Raw genomic sequence first — 19,073 nt, 5'->3', positions numbered from 1 at the left:
CAGCTCAACATTTGTAGCATACATTAATACAGAAACTTATTCTCTGAAATTACGATCAGCTTCAAATATGTCTGCCTTGGTGTAAATTTTATTTCCTACAACTTTTACTGCAATGTCTATTTTATTTTAGAATGTAAGACACATTTATGTGGAAGTATTCTTATTTAACACGAATTATTGTTGTTACCAGAAGTAGTAGTAGTGGTGGTGGTGGTGGTGGTAGTGGTGGTGACGGTAACATCATATGAAATTACTGTGCGTTCAAATCTTGTTTTCTCCAACAGGGAGTTAGTGCCTGGAGGTCCAAGGTCACATCTAATATACTTTTGGATTCCCTGCTGTCTCCCAATCCAGTGTCTTTCATTACCATGTTTGGCCCATCACAGTTGCACAGTAAAGCCTTTTCTGGCAGATAAGTTTGCTAATACGTCTGCACGCAGGTTTTTCTGGCATGTGTATTGTCTTAGACTTCTAGTGCTGCTATTACAGAAATACCACAAATGAATGGCTTTAACAAAGAGAAATTTATTTCTTCACAGTAAAGTAGGCTAAAAGTCCAAATTCAGGGTGTCAGCTCTAGGGGAAGGCTTTCTCTGTCAGCCTTCTCATCAACCTTCGCCTGGACCAGGAGCTTCTCCACACAGGGACCCCAGGTCCAAAGGATGTGCTCTGCTCCTGGCACGGCTTTCTTGGTGGTATGAGGTCCCACTGTCTCTCTGCTTTCTTCTTTCTTTTATATCTCAAGAGATTGCCTCAAGACACAATCCGGTCTTGTAGGTTGAGTCCTGCCTCACTAACACAACTGCCACCCATCCTCCCTCATTAACATCAAAGAGGCAGGATTTACAACATATAGGAAAATCACACAATACCAGGAACCATGGCCCAGCCCAGTTGAAACACACATTTTGGGGGGGATATAATTTAATCCATGACATGTATCTTTCTTCTTCTTCCATCTTTATGACCCCACACAGTCTTAAGCATAAGGGTGCTTAATATAATGGACGAGCTTTTAGGATAACATCCTCTGAGGATGATAATGCCCCCTAATAAATGAATTTTTCTACTTTACTCATTCTATGTTTTTCACATATGTACTGAATCAAAAAGAAAAAAAGTCCTCGTGCCAGAAGCTTTGATTGGAAGCTATTAATAATCCTTTAATGAAAAACTATTTGAAGGAATTCTGGAAAATGAGGAGACAGAAATTAGAAGTGCTTTTACAAAAAAAAAAAAAAATTGCCTCTTCACATTGCCAAACGGAAAATAGTAAAGAATTTTGCTTCCTGCTTCAGGGTTGCTTAATAATTAAAGAAAAGGCAGATCTGAAAACCTATGGAATTGTTCCAAGAAAAATCTCTACCAGTTTGGAAATCGTTTCACTACTTGTTTGTGTTTTGTTTTCAATTTCCCACCACTGCCAGAATAATGTGTCTTACTGTTTTGCACCAATAAAACAGGTTACTAATAAGACAGCTTCCATCATACCTTATACACGTCTTTGCAATATACGATTAAATATTTATACATTCATCTCCTCTACTAGTTATCGAGTTATTTTAGGAGAATGTAGATGTCTACCTTTTATCTTCAGTGACTGGCAGAGCATCAGCTGCACAACGTTTTAATTATCTATTGCTGCATAACAAAATACTCCCCAAACTTAGTAGCTTAAAACAGCAATCGTTTCTGATTTCTCATTATTCTGAGAGTTGGATGAGTAGCCTTTCTGCATTCACCTGAGAGTTGAGCTGGGGATGGAAAGTACAACATGGCCTCACTCACATATCTGTCAGTTGGTAACGCCTGCTGGCTGGACATCACATGGCCTTGCTTCCTCCATTAGTCCAGAGCGTCTACCCTATGTAAGGTAGTTGGGTTTCAATGGAGTAAGTTCAAGTTGTCAGGCCTCATAAAGACTGGATCCAGAACTGACACAATGTCATGTCTGCTGAGTTCTATTGATCAAAGCAAGCCACAAACCAGGCCATACTCAAGTGGAAGTAAAATTGCGTCCACCTTTAAAGGTAGGAGTAATAAACCAGTTCCAGCATGACAAGAATGTTGATGGTGATCTTTGAAGTTTATCTACCACATATAGTTAGTTTTTAATAAATATTTTTTAAATGATGAGTAAATAATAAATGGAAAACACAGTCTAGGTGATAACCAGAACTAAGAAGGATCAAATACTAGAAAGAACACATATATTTCCCTTCCTCTTTGTTTTTTTTTTTTTTAGTCTCTTCCCTCTCTGCTTTTCTTTCTTTACTTTTTTTTTCTACTTGTGCAGGAATTTTGAATAATTAATCAACATTTTTCTGAAAAGGAATGGGTGACTGACATTCCAAACAGAGTGAACACCCTATGTAAATACCTAGAGCAATGAAATTACATGATGGGTTTGGGGAACAGTGAGTAATTCAATGTGGAAATATTACATTATGTATGTAGAACAGTGGGATGAAGCTGAAAATGTGTAAGGAGGAGCTCGTAAGTCATAGAAAGGGAATTAGCATGTATTTTTTAAGCAGTGGAGACTTGTTAAAGAATTTGAAGTAGCATAAAATCATACAGAGGTTTTTTTAGCATGTATCTTCACCAGTTCTTCACATTTAAAATGTTCCATTTACAAAACACTTTTGTCTACATCATTTTGTTATAACACAGGTACCCACAGCGACTATACGTGATGGGCAATTTGGATATTAGCATTGCTTTCACAAATTAAAAAACAAAACAAGCAAACAAACAAAAAGATTGAGGTTTTGATAGTTTAAGACTGCTGATAACAAAACGAACAAAAAAAAACCATGCATTTCTGAGAAAATTACTCCCAAAGAATTACATAAAAGTAGAATCAAATAAAAGATGGATTTGATAAAAGTCAAAAGAGCTGTCTATATGATATATGGCTTCTCTCCTCAACGATCCTTGCCTTTCCAATTCCATATTTCTCAGCAGTTTCTTATTGAATCCTTCAAGCTGATTTCTTCATGGATAACCAAGATCAAAAGCAGCAGAAAATACTTATTTTCTCTTAGCTATGATCCATAAAGGCTATAGGCCAAGTTCAAATTCATATAGAGACACCCACTCTAACATGCAGGAGTGCCCAGCATTATGCTTCAGCATGTAGGGGGCCCCAGAGGTAGAAGCTGTACCTTTGGACCTGCCTTCAGAATCCAGGCTAGCCTTTGAATTTGAAGTTGAGGGGCAGACTATTGATTTTAAAAGGGCCTTGCATATGCATTTGGAACCCACTATTCTATAGATGGAGACAAATCCCACTAGGTATTTAAGAAAATGTAAAGTTGCCTTAGATTTCTTAATAGACTGAAACTTATATAATAACTAGAATCATTATACTTAAGGAAAGAGGTGGTGGGGAAGATAAAACGTTGTCTTTTTTTTTTCTGAATTCTCTCTTCTCAACAATAATGCTTTACAAATGAGAAATAAGGAGGTAAATTCATAAGTTTTATCAAGGATCTGGGGAAAGAAAAACCTCAAGTGTGTCCTTCCTGTCTTTGTCCTTGCTTCTAATCCTTTACCTTTTCCTTGCTCTCCCCTTATGTTCTCATTCACACTTCACACAGCCTTAGTTACTGTTATTATTTTAGTCATGTGGATACGCCCAGAATGCTTTATAATTCAGTATATTCAGACACAAATTCATCTTGGAGATACTGCTGGGTAGTACTGGTATGCATTAATTCCAGTGTAAACCTGTTTCCTATCTGCCTTTCTATTATCAATAATTCTGTTGCGAATGAATTTATGATCACATTTCCTAAGACGTTCCTTGGTGGAATGCACAAAAATGAAATCAAAATGGTTCAAAGACCTAAATATAAAATCTAAAATGATAAAGGTCATGGGAGAAAAAATAGGCACAATGCTAGGATCACTAGTATGTGGCATAAACACTACTAACAGTGCACAAACACCAGAAAAGAAATTTAGATAACTGGAAGCTCCTAAGAATCAAACACTTGTGCTCATCTAAAAACTTCACCAAAAGAGTAAAAAGATTACCTACAGGCTGGGAAAAAGTTTTTGGCTACAACAAATCCAAACTTCATCTGATCTCTAAAATCTACATGATACTGCAAAAACTCAACAACGAAAAGACAAATAGCTCAATTAAAAAATGGGCAAAGAATATGAACAGGCACTTCAGCAAAGAAGACATTCAGGTGGCTAACAGATACATGAGGAAAAACTTTCGCTCATTAGCCATTGGAGAAATGCAAATCAAAACTACAATGAGATACCATCTCACACCAACAAGGCTGGCATTAATCCAAAATCACAAAGTAATAAATGTTGGAGAGGTTGTGGAGAGACTGGAACACTTATACTCTGCTAGTGGGAATGTAAAATGGTACAGCCACTTTGGAAACTGATTTGGCCCTTCCTTAAAAAGCTAGAAATAGAACTACCGTATGGTCCAGCAATCCCATTCCTTGGAATATACCCTAGAGAAATAAGAGCCATCACACAAATAGATATATGAACACCTATGTTCATTGCAGCACTGTTTACAAACCAAAAAGATGGAAGCAACCAAGGCACCCATCAAAGGATGAATGGACAAATAAATTATAGTATATTTGCATAACGGAATACTATGCAACTAATAAGAACAACGATGAATCCATGAAACATAACATGGAGGAATCTGGAAGGCATTACGTTGAGTGAAATTAATCAGTTGCAAAAGGACAAATATTGTATGAGACCACTATTATAAGAACTTAAGAAAAAGTTTAAACATAGAAGAAAATATTCTTTGATGGTTACAAGGGTGGGAAGGGAGGGAGAGGAGTATTCACTAACGAGATAGTAAACAAGAACTATTTTAGGTGAAGGGAAAGACAACACACAATACAGAGGAAGTCAGCACAATAGAACTAAACCAAAAGCAAAGAAGCTCAATGAATACAACAAAACCCTTTGAAAGCCACAGTAGCAGGGACTGGGGTCTGGAGATCATAGTTTCAGGGGACATCTAGGTCAATTGGCATAACAAAATGTATTAAGAAAACATTCTGCACCCCACTTTAGTGAGTGGTGTCCGCAGTCTTAAAAACTAGCAAGTGGCCATCTAAGATGCATCAATTGGTCTCAACCACTTGGAGAAAAGGAGAATGAAGAACACCAAAGACACAAGTAAATATAAGCCCAAGAGACAGAAAGGGTCAGAAAAATCAGAGACTCCATCAGCCTGAGACCAGAAGAACTAGATGGTGCCCAGCTACCATCGATGACTGCCCTGACAGGGAACACACCACAGAGTCCCTGATGGAGCAGGAGAACAGTGGGATGCAGACCTTAAATTCCCATAAAGAGACTGGACTTACTGGTCTGATTGAGACTAGAGGGACTCTGGAGGTCATGGCCCTTGGACTCTCTGTTAGCTCGACACTGGAACCATTCCTGAAGCTAACTCTTCAGACAGGGATTGGTTTGGACTATCACATGAAAATGACGCTGGTGAAGGGTGAGCTTCTTGCCTCAAGTAGATGCATGGGACTGTGTGGGCAGCTCCTGTCTGGAGGCGAGACAGGAAGGCAGAGGGGACGGGAGCTGGTTGAATGGACAAGGGGAGTTCAGGATGGAGAGGAGGAGTATGCTGTCTCATTGTGGGGAGAGGAGCTAGTAGTACATAGCAAGGTGGGTATAGATTTTTGTATGAGAGACTGACTTGATTTGTAAACTTTCACTTAAAGCACAATAAATAAATAAACAAAACAAACAAAAAGATGTTCCTTGGTGGACTAATTCTGTTGCTTGTAGCTGCCAGAGTTTCACAACCTAAGTATTCAGTGTTACAGTTACAATGTCACAGTGCTGGTCATCTAGATGTGGATTTACACACACATGCTTGCAAGCATGAATGCATGCACACACATGCACACACACACACGTGGGCATCTACCAACTGACAACTACACATCCTGACTCACTGACTCGTGGGCAAAATCACACAATTCCAGTGTGAAACGCTTATTTCCCACTCCTCTGGTTTCCATGAACAAAGAGTTTTCCCTGTATACTTATAGCCTCTCGCCCCAGCCCCTCACTCATTCCTCTCCAGGAGAAAAGGAATGAATTCTGATTATTACTTTTGGGAGCAGTAACTAAAAATATAAAACACAGATGGTCCCCTTTTTCTCTCTGGGATATTTCTGCCTGCAGAGAGCTTAAGTTTTGGTCCGCCCTTGAACGTGCAGTATGGTTAGCAGTAAGTTCTGTCCCTACAGGGTGAGTCTTTAATTTCCTAGCAAAGCATATGGCTAGGTGGATAATTTAAGTTTAAGGATGTAGTATTAACAAACCCACTTAGTAAATAGGCCTAAATCCATATTACCCAACCTAGTCTTTGACAGAATATATGTGATATTTTCATCTTTATCTTCCTGATTCATGTTCTTTTCAATGTGGTCACAAGTAGTATAGATAGGAGAGAGTACAATTGATTATCCTCCTTCAACTCCAACAACTATAACTGAATTTTTCCCCTGTAGCTTGTTGTTGGACTATGAATGTCTTCTCTGAGATTAAAACAAAGTAGATATATTGTATTATTCTCCTGCTTCATCTAGTAAGCGCCTATTAATTTCCTCCATTAGACTGGGCATATGTACTGGAAAGAAAGGTACTCTGTCCAAGACATGCGTGATGGTGTAGAACATTACCATAACTGCTGACAAACGTAAACAAGGCTGCAGAAACCCAGAGGCCTGCAATTTCTTTGAGCTGTCCTACCAGAGACTATTTTATCTTGGGTGGATAAAGGGGAGACAGCAGAATAGGGAAAATTGTTTCCATAAATACGTATTTTTTCTTTTAGCAAGAGAACTTCTTTTTCTGAAGATTTATTTTAGGCCTAATAGATAGAACAGATAAAAATGATGCTGTTGTAGATAAAGTGAAATGAAAATCCACATTGCCTACTAACTCCTCTCCCACAATGGCACCTCCAGGATAGACTTAAAACACATCGCTGGAACTCTTTTGAAAACCACTAGGGCAAGGGAAAGATCATCTCACTGGAAGGCAAGCACATGGCACTTTATATCCATAAATGCCTCAATGAATAAAGAGCACTTGGACTAGCCAATTCATCTTTTTATCTCCTATGGAAGACAACTAGACTCTGATGTCCCTTCTGGCTTGTAGAATCAAAGATATTATTCTAAAAAGGGGAAGATGACCTAAATTTTAAATCCCTAGAGCATCACATCTCTACGTCTCCATTCTTTAATTTTCTACAGTGCCTAGAATAGTATTCTTGGCACAGAGCTGACTGTCAATGAATGTTTAATGTCTGATGAGTGAATGACTGAATAAATAGAAAAGTTGATAGCTGTCCTTAGGAGCAGCGGGGTACAAGAACCACGCATGCAGTATATTAGAAAAGATCGCATTCAGAAAGTTTCTCTATTGCCCTTTTCAAAGATCAGAAATCTATTGACCTAAAATTACCTTCTCCATCTTCGAGAGGTAAATTTTCACAAAGAGAAACCCCGTCTGTTGGAATATGTATCTCTCCTGCTGAAAACACCTGTTCCTGACAAATTGGCTGCTTTATCATACCAAGACATTGGGAAGAGACCACCCACAGGCTTTCCAGAGCAAACAGAACAAGGAAATGACATTGTTTTATTTAGGTGACAAGACAGCTTGTTCATGGGAAAAGTTCTTTTTCAGGTGTGTCTAAGTTTCTGATTTCATCTACATTTTTTTTCCTACAAAATAAACACCAGTCTTTTAAAAAATAGATGTTGTCTACCCACCTCACCCCACCACCTTCTCACCCTAAATCCTAACTGTTAACTATTACAGGAGGACTCTTCGTACATAAAGGATTTGTTTCCAGTAGTTCCTATATATGTATGGATCCCAAAGTGTGTACTGAAGTACCCCAAGATGCTGCAGCACATTCCCATGGGCATGTGAGATACTTTAAGTTTTTGATGAAACAATAACATTTTTTGGACATGACACGAACTACGACCTCAAGGTAGTTTACTGTTTTAGAATTAGATTATGCTACCTTTCTCTTTCAATGATCTAATCATTGTCAGTCTAGGTTTATGGTAGTACCTATGATGAAAAGCCAGGCCTATATGAAAACCAATGTGAAACAGGAGGTGAGGGTGGCAGAGCCCAATCTGATAGCAAGGTTTGAGGAGCTGTACAGTGCTCTTGGGTGTCATATCTCATTTATGACTAATTTTAGTTATTTAAGAATGAAATAAAAATTTTATTTGTTCTTTAATCTGCATTTTTTTTTCGAATGCCTACTAAGTCGTTAATAAATACTTACTAAGTTGTTTGGACCTTAGAGAAACTGCACTAATGGCAGCAGCCAGAAAGGATTCTATCGATAAAGGATACTCAGGGGACCCAAAATGAAGTAGTTAAGATTCTATGGTTTATCACAAGAAAAGGACACAACTTAGAAACAGCATTAGAATAAAACTATGCATTTCAGCCAATGGCTGCACCACAGCAAAAGGACCAGAGAATCTGGGTATAAGTTCCAGTTGTCCTCTCTTCTCTGGGCCATATTGAATGCACTTGCTGTCTTAGAGAGGACTGCACCTCAACAGAAGGGAGCCCAATATGGAATCTCTACCAGGTCTTCTTATACCCTACTTATCACATAGGCATATTTCTTGCTATGTAAACAACTTCAATGATAGAGCCCTCCAGGGGTCTCATCGAAACCAGTACAAACCATAAATCTTGCTGTTATCAATAAGCCATGTGTCCAAGTTTGTACGAATGTCCTCAGACCCATCGTTACAAAGTTACAGTATTAATTAGTACATTTCATGCTGTGACAAGTTGTCAGGGCCCTGAAGGTACATCTCTTACCTCAGGAAAAGAGCTTAGGCCAATTTCTAGCCTCTTTAATGCCTCCTCATTAAGCACATAGTAGGTGTTCCCTCGGGAGCCCTTGGGTGGTGCAAACAATTAATATGCTCAGCTGTTAAATTAAAGATTGGAAGTTTGAGTTCACTCTGACCCACCTTGAAAGAAAGGCCTGGCGGTATACTTTTGAAAAATCAGCCATTGAAAACCCTATGGAGCACAGCTCTACTCTGACACACACGGTGTTGCCATGAGTTGGAGCTGACTCCATAGCAGCCATTCCTTTGAGGATACTGCTGGGTCGGTTGCAGAATTCTTGCTTTTTTATGCCAAGACCTAGGTTCCATTCCTGGCCAGTAAACCTCATGTACAGCTACCACCCATTTGTTATTGGAGGCTTGCATGTTGCTATGATATTGAACGGGCTTCATCAGAGCTTCCAGACTAAGATGGACTAGGAACAAAGGCCCGATGATCTGCTGCTAAAAATCAGCAATGAAAACCCAATGCATCATGGCCAATCATGGGGATGGTGCAGGACTGGGCAGCATTTCATTCTGTTGTGCATAGGGTCTTCATGAGTCAGGGGCCAACTCAAGGGTAAAACAACATTAAGTGAAGAAAGCCCTTGTGTCTCAAAAAGAGCATTTAAGGTTCTCTATGATCTGGTCCAGAGCGCTGGTGGAGCAGTGGTTAAAGAGCTCAGCTATGTTGTATTTCTCACTCTACCTAAAACAGGCTGGACTGATTCACATTCTGTTCTGTGCCCATGTTGTTCCCTCTACCTGGAATGTCTTTTCTACTCTTCCCATCTAGTCTATTTTGAAGCTTAAGTTCAAGCTTCATCTCTTCTGAGAGTTATAGTAGGAATTGAGCCTAAGTGGGATTCATCATCTGGCTCTTTCTCATGAACTAATGAGCTAATAGCTCCCATGTATCATCTAGGTTAGAGTCAATGACAATAGCAAGATAAGAGACGGTGCAGAGAAGACATAATATGGAGAAATTTGATATTCAGGTGTTTAGAAATTAGGAGAGTATGTATTTCAGCCAGGGTCTATTATTGAATCTATTAGAGAGAGAGGCTGCCAGTAAAATATAAAGAAAGAGAAAAAAAAGAATCATGCTGGATATTGTGAGAATTGTGCAAATAGTAGTGCTTCAGAAGCAGGAGGAAAATGCAACACAGATATAGGAAATGGGCACAAAATAAAAGGTTTCTCTCATAGAGTGAGGCTCGAAAAGAGCCCACTGCTGTTTGGCCCCTCAGTGGGTGCAGATTTAGCATGCGGGGCGAGAAAGCAGAAGTCCTGCAGAGGGTTCCTCTCCCTGTGTCAGTGAGGAGGAACTTTTTCAATTGGCTTGTGAACAGTGAACATCAACCAGAAAGCAAGGGCAGAAGAAAACAAGAGAAATATATACAGCATATAAGAGACACCACTTGGGGCTTCCCAGAAATAACTACAGAGATTTTATGTGGGAGAGGGGGCTACTACATCAGCATCTGTGGTTGGTACAAATGATCAATGCACTCAGCTTCTAACCCAAAGTCCACCCAGAGGCACTGTGGAAGAAAGGCCTGGTGATCTACTTCTGAAAAACCAGCCACTGAAAATCTTATGGAGCACAGTTCTACTCTGATATATGTGGGGTGGCCATGAGTTGTAATTGACTCCATGGCAATTGGAAAACACAAACACAAAACCAAAAAAAAAAACGTACATTAGCAGACTAGAGTGACTAATATGTTAAGATGAACACATTTATATTCAGAGACTGGTGGAAATAGAAATTTTAATGGTTACACATTTCCGTCCCCAATAAAATTTATTGTGTTGTGCCTGTATGGTGCCTCATCTTTACCTTGTTGTCTGCACAGGTTATAGACCAAGAACTTCTATAAAACTCTATTTCACTTACGTGTCCATACACTTCTATTGTTAACTAAACCGTAAGCTTCTTGAAGGCAGGGAGAGGTTCTTTTATCTGTCTAATACCATTCTGTACAGTGCCAGGGAGAGAGTAGTTTCATCCGTACTAATTGACTAGAACTAACTTGCCACAGAGATCTTAGACTATATTGAATGACTGAAGTATAATTTTCTCAAATTGCAACTAAGAAGCAACTAGGAAGCTTCCTCATAAACAAGGCAGGGATAACTATCAAAGCACTATTCATCAAAATGTGTGCTATTTCCTACAAGGTTTTACTCATTAGGAAAATGCAGGAGAGGAATAATAGCACAGGCATAAATCAAAGTTGGTAATGCTGAAGGGAGTTACATCCTTCTAGAACAAGAAAAACAACCCCTGGCTTAAACTCTGTGGTTGGGGTTCTTTGCAAGAACACTCAAGCTCTCTTTAACTATTTAAATGTTGAAACAATATTTAACATTGAAGAAGGAAGCCTTACTTACACACTGAAGCATTGTTTGTCTCTTTTGTGTCTAATTCCAGGATTATTGGAGTATTCTTCTTTGTCATGTTGTTAAAGTGTCCCTGCAGTTTATGGACATGAATAATAGATCTGGGAATTGAGCTTGAAAATAAAAATAAATTTTAAAAAATGGCTTTCTTTCCCCCTGGTAGTTGTTAATAATGAATATTCTCCTTGTTGACTAAAATTTCATCCTATCGCAGGAAGAAGCTGGGAAGCATTGATTGGAAGTGAGTGCCAGGTGAAATCTACCCATGCCTGGGGGAACTGGGTGTGAGTTTTGGTTATCACCAGGTGCCCTGAGTGTACTGTCTAGAACTGAAAATATAGTTATGCCTTCATTTTGCAACTATACCTAAAAATGTTACTGATTGTCATGTCAGTTACTTGAGATGGGACTTAGGGCAATCAATAGAAATGTGGACCAAAAGATTGCTATGGTATGCATGATCTCCACCTGGGCTTAGGTCCTTGGAGTATTCTACTGTAAAATAGAGGGAAAGGAGATTTTTGCAGATGCAGTGTCTTAGTGTTCTCTAGAGAAACAAACAATTATATATACATATATATTCACACGTATGTATATATAAATGTAAAACCAAAAACAAACAAATAAACCTGTTGCCATTGACTGGATTCTGACTCATAGCAACCCTGTAGGACAGAGTGGAACTGCCCCATAGGATTTTCAAAGAGAGGCTGGTGAATTCAAACTGCCAACTCTTTGGTTAGCAGCCAAGCTCTTAACCATTGCACCACCAAAGCTCCAAACCAAACCCATTGCTGTTGAGCATTGGTTCTGACTCACAGTGACCGTGTAGGACAGAGAGAGAGATTTACTTAAAGGAACTGGCTCATGTAATCATATGTTGGGCAGAAAAGTCTGAAATATGTAGGCCAGGAGACAGGCTTGAGACTCTTGTAAATTTGAGTCCCAAGATCTTTAGGTCAGGTGATGGAAAGAGTACAGAACGAAGAGAAAAAGAAAGAGTTCCATCAAAATATCTATTTATAGTCTAAAGGCAGAACACTTCTGAAGGAAACTCCTTTTCAACTGATTGAATGCTTACATTACACTAGATTACATTATGGAAGGCTATCACATTGTATAACAATAGATTGCGTTATGGAACAGCAGCTAGGCTAGTGTTTGGTCAGACCACTGGGAACAAGAGCCTAGACAAGTTGACACATAAAATTAAGCATCACAGGCAATTTAGATAATTCTCAAAGACTTCTCTGCTGATAGCATCAAAACCCACCAAAATGTCTTTATGCTCTCAAATGTTCTGCATGGGTGCTCCTGAGTTCCATTATAAAGACTTGTCTTTCTATTCTCTATTGGTTGGTATATATATTTTTTAATAGACCACTTATATTTTGCTCTTAATGTACTTAACTCACTTAATTCTTTTAAAAAAAAATCCTACAAGATAGATAGCATTATTATTACATTTTTCCCATGAGGAACTTGAGCCTTAATGGGTTTAAAGAATTACTCTATAGTCATTCATGTGGTTAAGTGGTATATCTGGGTTTTGAATCCCATATCTATTAATGATATTGATTAACTACTAATTATACTGAAACAGCCATCATAGAAAGGAAATCTTATAGCATATGAATATGGCAAATATCAAGTTTTATAGTGGAATGATTATATTTTATATCTGCTGATTTTGCTTCAAGCTTTTAAAAACTCAGATTAATTTAAATCATCAGTGACAGAAGAGAGATTCCTTCCCAGATATATTTGCAGCTGTTTACTAATTTCTCGATTATATTTTCTATGTAGGTTCCAGGCTATTGCCTAAGCAAAGATGTGGACTCTTCTTTCAAGGATCTCCTGGTCTGGTGAGGAAGAAAACATTTGAAACTTTCCTGCTATAAAAGGCCTTTAAAAGTGGTATATTGGAGATATGCAAACAATGTATATGCTTTGCCACAGAGTTGATTCTGACTCATAGCCACCCTACTGGACAGAGTAGAACTGCTCCATAGGGTTTCCAAGGCTATAATCTTTATGGGAGCAGACTGCCACATCTTTCTCTTATGGAGCGCATGTGGGTTGGAACCTCGGACATTTGGGTTAGCAGCCCAGCACTGAACTACTGTTCCACCAGGGCTCGTTTGCATACAATGAGAGGCTTAAAAAAGGAGAGATTAAATCTGTCTGAAGACTTCTACTATTACTTGGGCTTCATTAGGGCCTGAATGGAAGAAAAGTTTTCAACAGGGAGAGATGGAAATGTTGACTCTTAAGGGAAAAGGGCATTAGCAAAGGTGTGAAAGCAGTGAAAAATAATCATGTCACACCATAGGGCTTACCTGATGAAGTCTTAGGAATAACCCTGTTGATCCACTGCTGTGGAGTTGATTCCAGCTCATGGCGACCCCATGTATTACAGAGTAGAACTGCTTCATAGGGTTTTCTTGACTGTAATCTTTACAGAAACAGTTTTTCAGACCTTTCTTCCTGGGAGCTGCTGGGTGGGTTTGAATTGCTAACCGTTAGATTAGCAGCCAACCTCAAACGACTTGTGCCACCCAGGCTCCTCAAGGCTTGGGAATGCGATATATAAGAAGGCAAGTGATAGATAAGGCTGGAATTTTACTAGATACAAAATAACGTGCTAGATACAAATTCTCCATTCCATTTAAAGTATTTCTGGATTTGCGAGCAAAAGATTTAACTGCCTTTTTGAGACAGATGTTGATCAGAAGGTAGGGCATGTTTATTAAACAATAACTTTTTAAAAAATATGTATGAAAGAGACTAGGTCCCTAGTGTATTAAAGGCATAAATACGTATTTGTTAAATGACTGAATATTCAAATCATTAATAGAGATCCAGAGTTTGTGATAAATTTTCAAAACCATTATGGTAGTTTATTGTATAGACAACATTAAATTAATTATAATTAATTTTATTTAAAGTGGTATAAAATGTGAATTTTTTTTTCCCCCTAGTAAAGAATGTTCTAATTATTACCACAGTAGTTCATACTTGGTAATGGCCGGCATTGCTATTGGAGAGTCCTTTAAATCACGAAGTGATTGATTTTCTTTTCCTTTTCTACTTTCAAGGGAATTATTTCTACCAGATATAATTGCCCTTTAGTAAACAGCGTTAGTTTGATGTACTGTGAACTTCCTTGGGGATGATCGGCCTCTGTGAATACTGGCATTAATCTAGTGCAGAAACATTAGTGGCTGGTGAGGATTAATTCTATTTTAAGATCGTTTTATGAACCTTGAGTGTACACATGCTCCATAATAACTTGTTTCCAATTTCTCAACTGTCACATCTTTAATTTGGTTATTCGCATTATTTCTTCACAGTTGTTGACTCAAAAACTTGCTATACATTCTTTACATATTTTTCACCATTCCTCTCTTTCTGAGAGTGAAAAATGGTTGACAAAAATGCCATTGCTGTTTAAAACACGTGCATCAAAGGTAGAACCAATTTTTAGCGCTTCCTTCCTACTGTGGCAAATGAAGAGCCCAGCTTTGCCTTGATTAACTTCTGTTTCTTCTAGGTTGTCAGCAGAAATTTAGTTTTAAAGTTTAAAATCAGATTTCTAAAACAATTATCACTTCACCTGGGCATTCGGATAAATTCCTCAGCAACTGAATTGAGACCATCATCAACTCACAACTGCAGAGAATATCTGCTAGTTCAAGGCAATTAATCCCTTGTGGATTGAAGTGGCAGCAGGTGGAGATGAAGGAGTCACTCCTATCCAACTCATCATTGGTCTTAAGTCCTCAAGAAACCAGTGAGCTTTCTTCCTGTTACTCACCCTTGGCTGCACTAAGATCATATCATTTTTTATTTAGCAGGATGGATTATAAGATTTTCAGGGAAATATTTACATTGTGTAATGATCATACTCAGGAGTTCTTTCTCCTCTTTATACAGAGCTGTTCAATAGCAAACCTGGCACGCTTACCTATTGCTGACAGATGCATTAAAATAATAAATAAAAGAGAAGCATAGTCTAATAAATATTATGCTTTGGATTAATTCTCATTGATCCTGGAGAACATGGAGCCTAAGTCTGTAAAGGTTAACGTATGAAGTAAATCTCCTTAAAAATAAATGACTTTTCTATTGATGGTTGTGACACCAGTAACACCTCTCAGCATAATAGCCTTTTTATCCAGGAAGATCCTCACACTGAATGTGGGTATGGAGCAGAGCTTGTGCTCATTATCATGTATTGCATCTCAGATCTTGCAGGTGATGGTTAGTTTTGTTTGCTTGCACTCCAGACCGGCTCTAAGCACTTAATAGAGTAACATGTCATTTTGGACATAGGAAAGCTTACTTAGTAGCCACCTGCTGGTAAATGTTTTCTGGCCAAAGACCAGTATATGTTAATCTTAGTTAATGAACAATTTACTTTTCTTTTATAATTATTTCTGTGCTAATTGTGGAGAAGGCTGCAGCTTTCAATGTAGCCAGGCATGCACACTTTGAGAAATTGAAAGGAATGGTCATACCAAAGTATCAACATTCACTTTTTCACATATGTTGTTGTTGTTGTTAGGTGCCGTCGAGTCGGTTCCGACTCATAGCGACCCTATGCACAACAGAACAAAACACTGCCCGGTCCTGCGTTATCCTTACAATCATTGTTATGCTTGAGCTCATTGTTGTAGCCACTGTGTCAATCCACCTCGTTGAGGGTCTTCCTCTTTTCCACTGACCCTGTACTCTGCCAGGCATGATGTCCTTCTCCAGGGACTCATTCCTCCTGGCAACATGTCCAAAGTATGTAAGATATGTAAGACGCAGTTTCACCATCCTTGCCTCTAAGGAGCATTCTGGCCACACTTTTTCCAAAACAGATCTGTTAGTTCTTTTGGCAGTTCGTGGTATATTCAATATTCTTCACCAACATCACAACTCAAAGGCATCAACTCTTCTTCGGTCTTCTTTATTCATTGACCAGCTTTCCCATGCATATGATGTGATTGAAAATACTATGGCCTGGGTCAGGTGCACCTTAGTCTTCAGGGTGACATCTTTGCTCTTCAGCACTTTGAAGAGGTTCTTTGCAGCAGATTTGCCCAATGCAATGTGTCTTTTGATTTCTTGACTGCTGCTTCCATGGCTGTTGATTGTGGATCCAAGTAAAATGAAATCCTTGACGATTTTCACATATACCACTATTCAATAATTTTGATTCAACATATCTCAAGTGGATAATGCTGTGGGGAAGGGAAGTTTCAATGATAGAATTCCTTTATGCAAGAAGATTTAAGGCCATCATTCAATGAACTGTGATGATCATTTTAATGTTAGAGGGAAAAAAATGTGAAGCAAGAATTTAAGCTCCATTAAAGTGAGCACCATGTCATATCTCATTTGCTTCTGTGGCTGGTGTAGGATCAGGCATACTTGTCATAATGCTCAAGGATAATGGTGATACCAGGGCTGTGGGTTTGGGCTTCTCTATTCTGCTATCCTATACTTCCCATAGTGATGTTCAAGGAGGGCCATAAATGGCTTCAGGATAATAATTCCCTTGCTTTGACTGATGAATGTTCTTTTAAGAAGTATAAGTGACATTGGGGTGGCACTAAATGCTCAGTAACTAAAGTCAAGAAGTATAACTCTTTAGAGTAAGCCATAAGAATGTAACGTGTACGTAACTCCATATACGTTGCTATTTCCTAAGCCTTGCTTTTTATTGCTCTAAAAGGTGACTTGGAAAGTTAACAGACATCATGCAGAATCCTCTAAGTAATTCTTTTTTTTAAAAAAGCAAATCTGTTAAAAAAAAAAGTCATCTGATTAATATTCACTTTGTACTCTAGCCCAGTTTTTAGCTTACATAATCCATATTCAATCTCTTAATGAGCTTTTGATTGTCACAATGTTGCCTGTATGTACATGAAGGTGAATTGAAAACAAAAATAAGGCAAAGTTATAGAGAGTATTTAAGTACTGTGAAAGGTCATTCAACAAATAAACAATATATGTTAAATTAAATACATATATATATTCAGAACAAGAAGAAATAGCGCATATAATTGTGTGCGTGTATATAATTTTACACTATGTATAGTCAGGATACCAACAACCCCTAATAAATGTATTCTTAAATAATATGACTCGGGTTTTAGATGTTTTGCAAGCATTATCATGTATCATGACAAAGAAAATGAAGAATCCTCCCATGGCCCATTCACAATCTCATTATGTATATCACTTACCACTTAACACACTATATTTTGATTTTATGCTTGTATGCTTTTTTCCCTTATTAGACCTTAGGGTTTCATCTATTATATCTTTGTAGACTCAACCCCTTATATATATATATCTGTTGCCATCAAGTAGATTCTGACTCATAGTGACCCTTAGGACAGAGTAGAGCTACCCCGTAGAGTTTCCAAGGAGTGCCTGGTGGATTTGAACTGCCGGCTTTTGGTTAGCACCTGAGCTCTTAGCCACTATGCCATCAGGGTTTTCAACCCATTATATAAGGACTATAAATAACAACTATTTTTTAATAAATAATTTATTAGTTAGGCATTAATTGCATTTTTTCAGAACTTACCTTATTTTGTTGGTTATTACTATAAAGGAAAAAAAATCAACCACTAAATAAATATTTCATTATTATTAACAATAGCTGGACCAAAGCTACAAAATTTAATTGTGATTATTGCTGTCTAACATTGAAATGAGAAAACACTGAAATCCACTAAGTATCTAAGTATTTATTTTTTATTGACTCATTCTTGAAATTTAGATGTAGAAAAAACTCCTATGTTTTTTGTAAAAGCCATGCTTAGATGGCAAAAGGTCAACTTGATTAAAAAAAAAAAAGAAAAAAAATCCAGACACTTGTCTCTATCCTGTGATGATAAACTGAAGAGTTATTTAGATACTTGAAAAAGAAAAAAAAACCTATTCTATGAGTAACTTGTGGTCAGAAGATATCCCGTTCCGGTCAGGAGAAGCCAGCCTCTTTTATTTACATAGCTGAACAGCAGCTTTGCCAGCTGGTCATCGTATTGGTCAAAGATACGTGGTACCCACAGTAGCAGCATAGGATATCAAATTGATCATGTCTTGATGGTCATTGAGTTTCCAAATATTTTATATCATATTTATTTTTAATTATTTTATCCAAAATTTGATTTTATTTTAAATTAATTCAAATCATCTTGAAAATACCCATCATATGCATTATTATATAAAGAATTAACTAATGTCTATACAAAGCTCCTACCTGTTTGTGTGGCAACATAAATGCATTTATCATGATATCTAGCCATGCATTTTTATTGTATGGATATTTAGTCATTGATTTTTGAGATACGGAGGAAACTTTCTTAGAATAAAAGAAATACATACCAGATCTTGAAAGAAAAACAATTTAGATACGCAGATATTTACTCAAGATTTCAGGGGAGATCCACTTGACCCTCTCTTACTCATAGTAGAGTAGAATGCTCTAGGTGAGCATTGACCCATTTCCATCAAGTCGGTTCCTACTCACAGTGACCCTATAGGACAGAGCAGAACTTCCCAATAGGGTTTCTAAGGCCGTAAATCTTTACGGAAGCAAACGGCCACATCTTTCTCCCACAGAACGGCTGGTGGGTTTGAACCACTGACCTTTTATTTAGCAGCAGAGCACCTAACTACCTTGCCTCCAGAACTCCATGAGTGGCTCTTTTGTAAAGATATAATAGATAAAATAGATATTTAATACAGGAA

The sequence above is a fragment of the Loxodonta africana genome, chromosome 12 (genome assembly GCF_030014295.1).
Source record: "Loxodonta africana isolate mLoxAfr1 chromosome 12, mLoxAfr1.hap2, whole genome shotgun sequence".
In the NCBI taxonomy this organism is placed as follows: Eukaryota; Metazoa; Chordata; class Mammalia; order Proboscidea; family Elephantidae; genus Loxodonta; species Loxodonta africana.
This window is presented reverse-complemented; position numbering follows the sequence as displayed.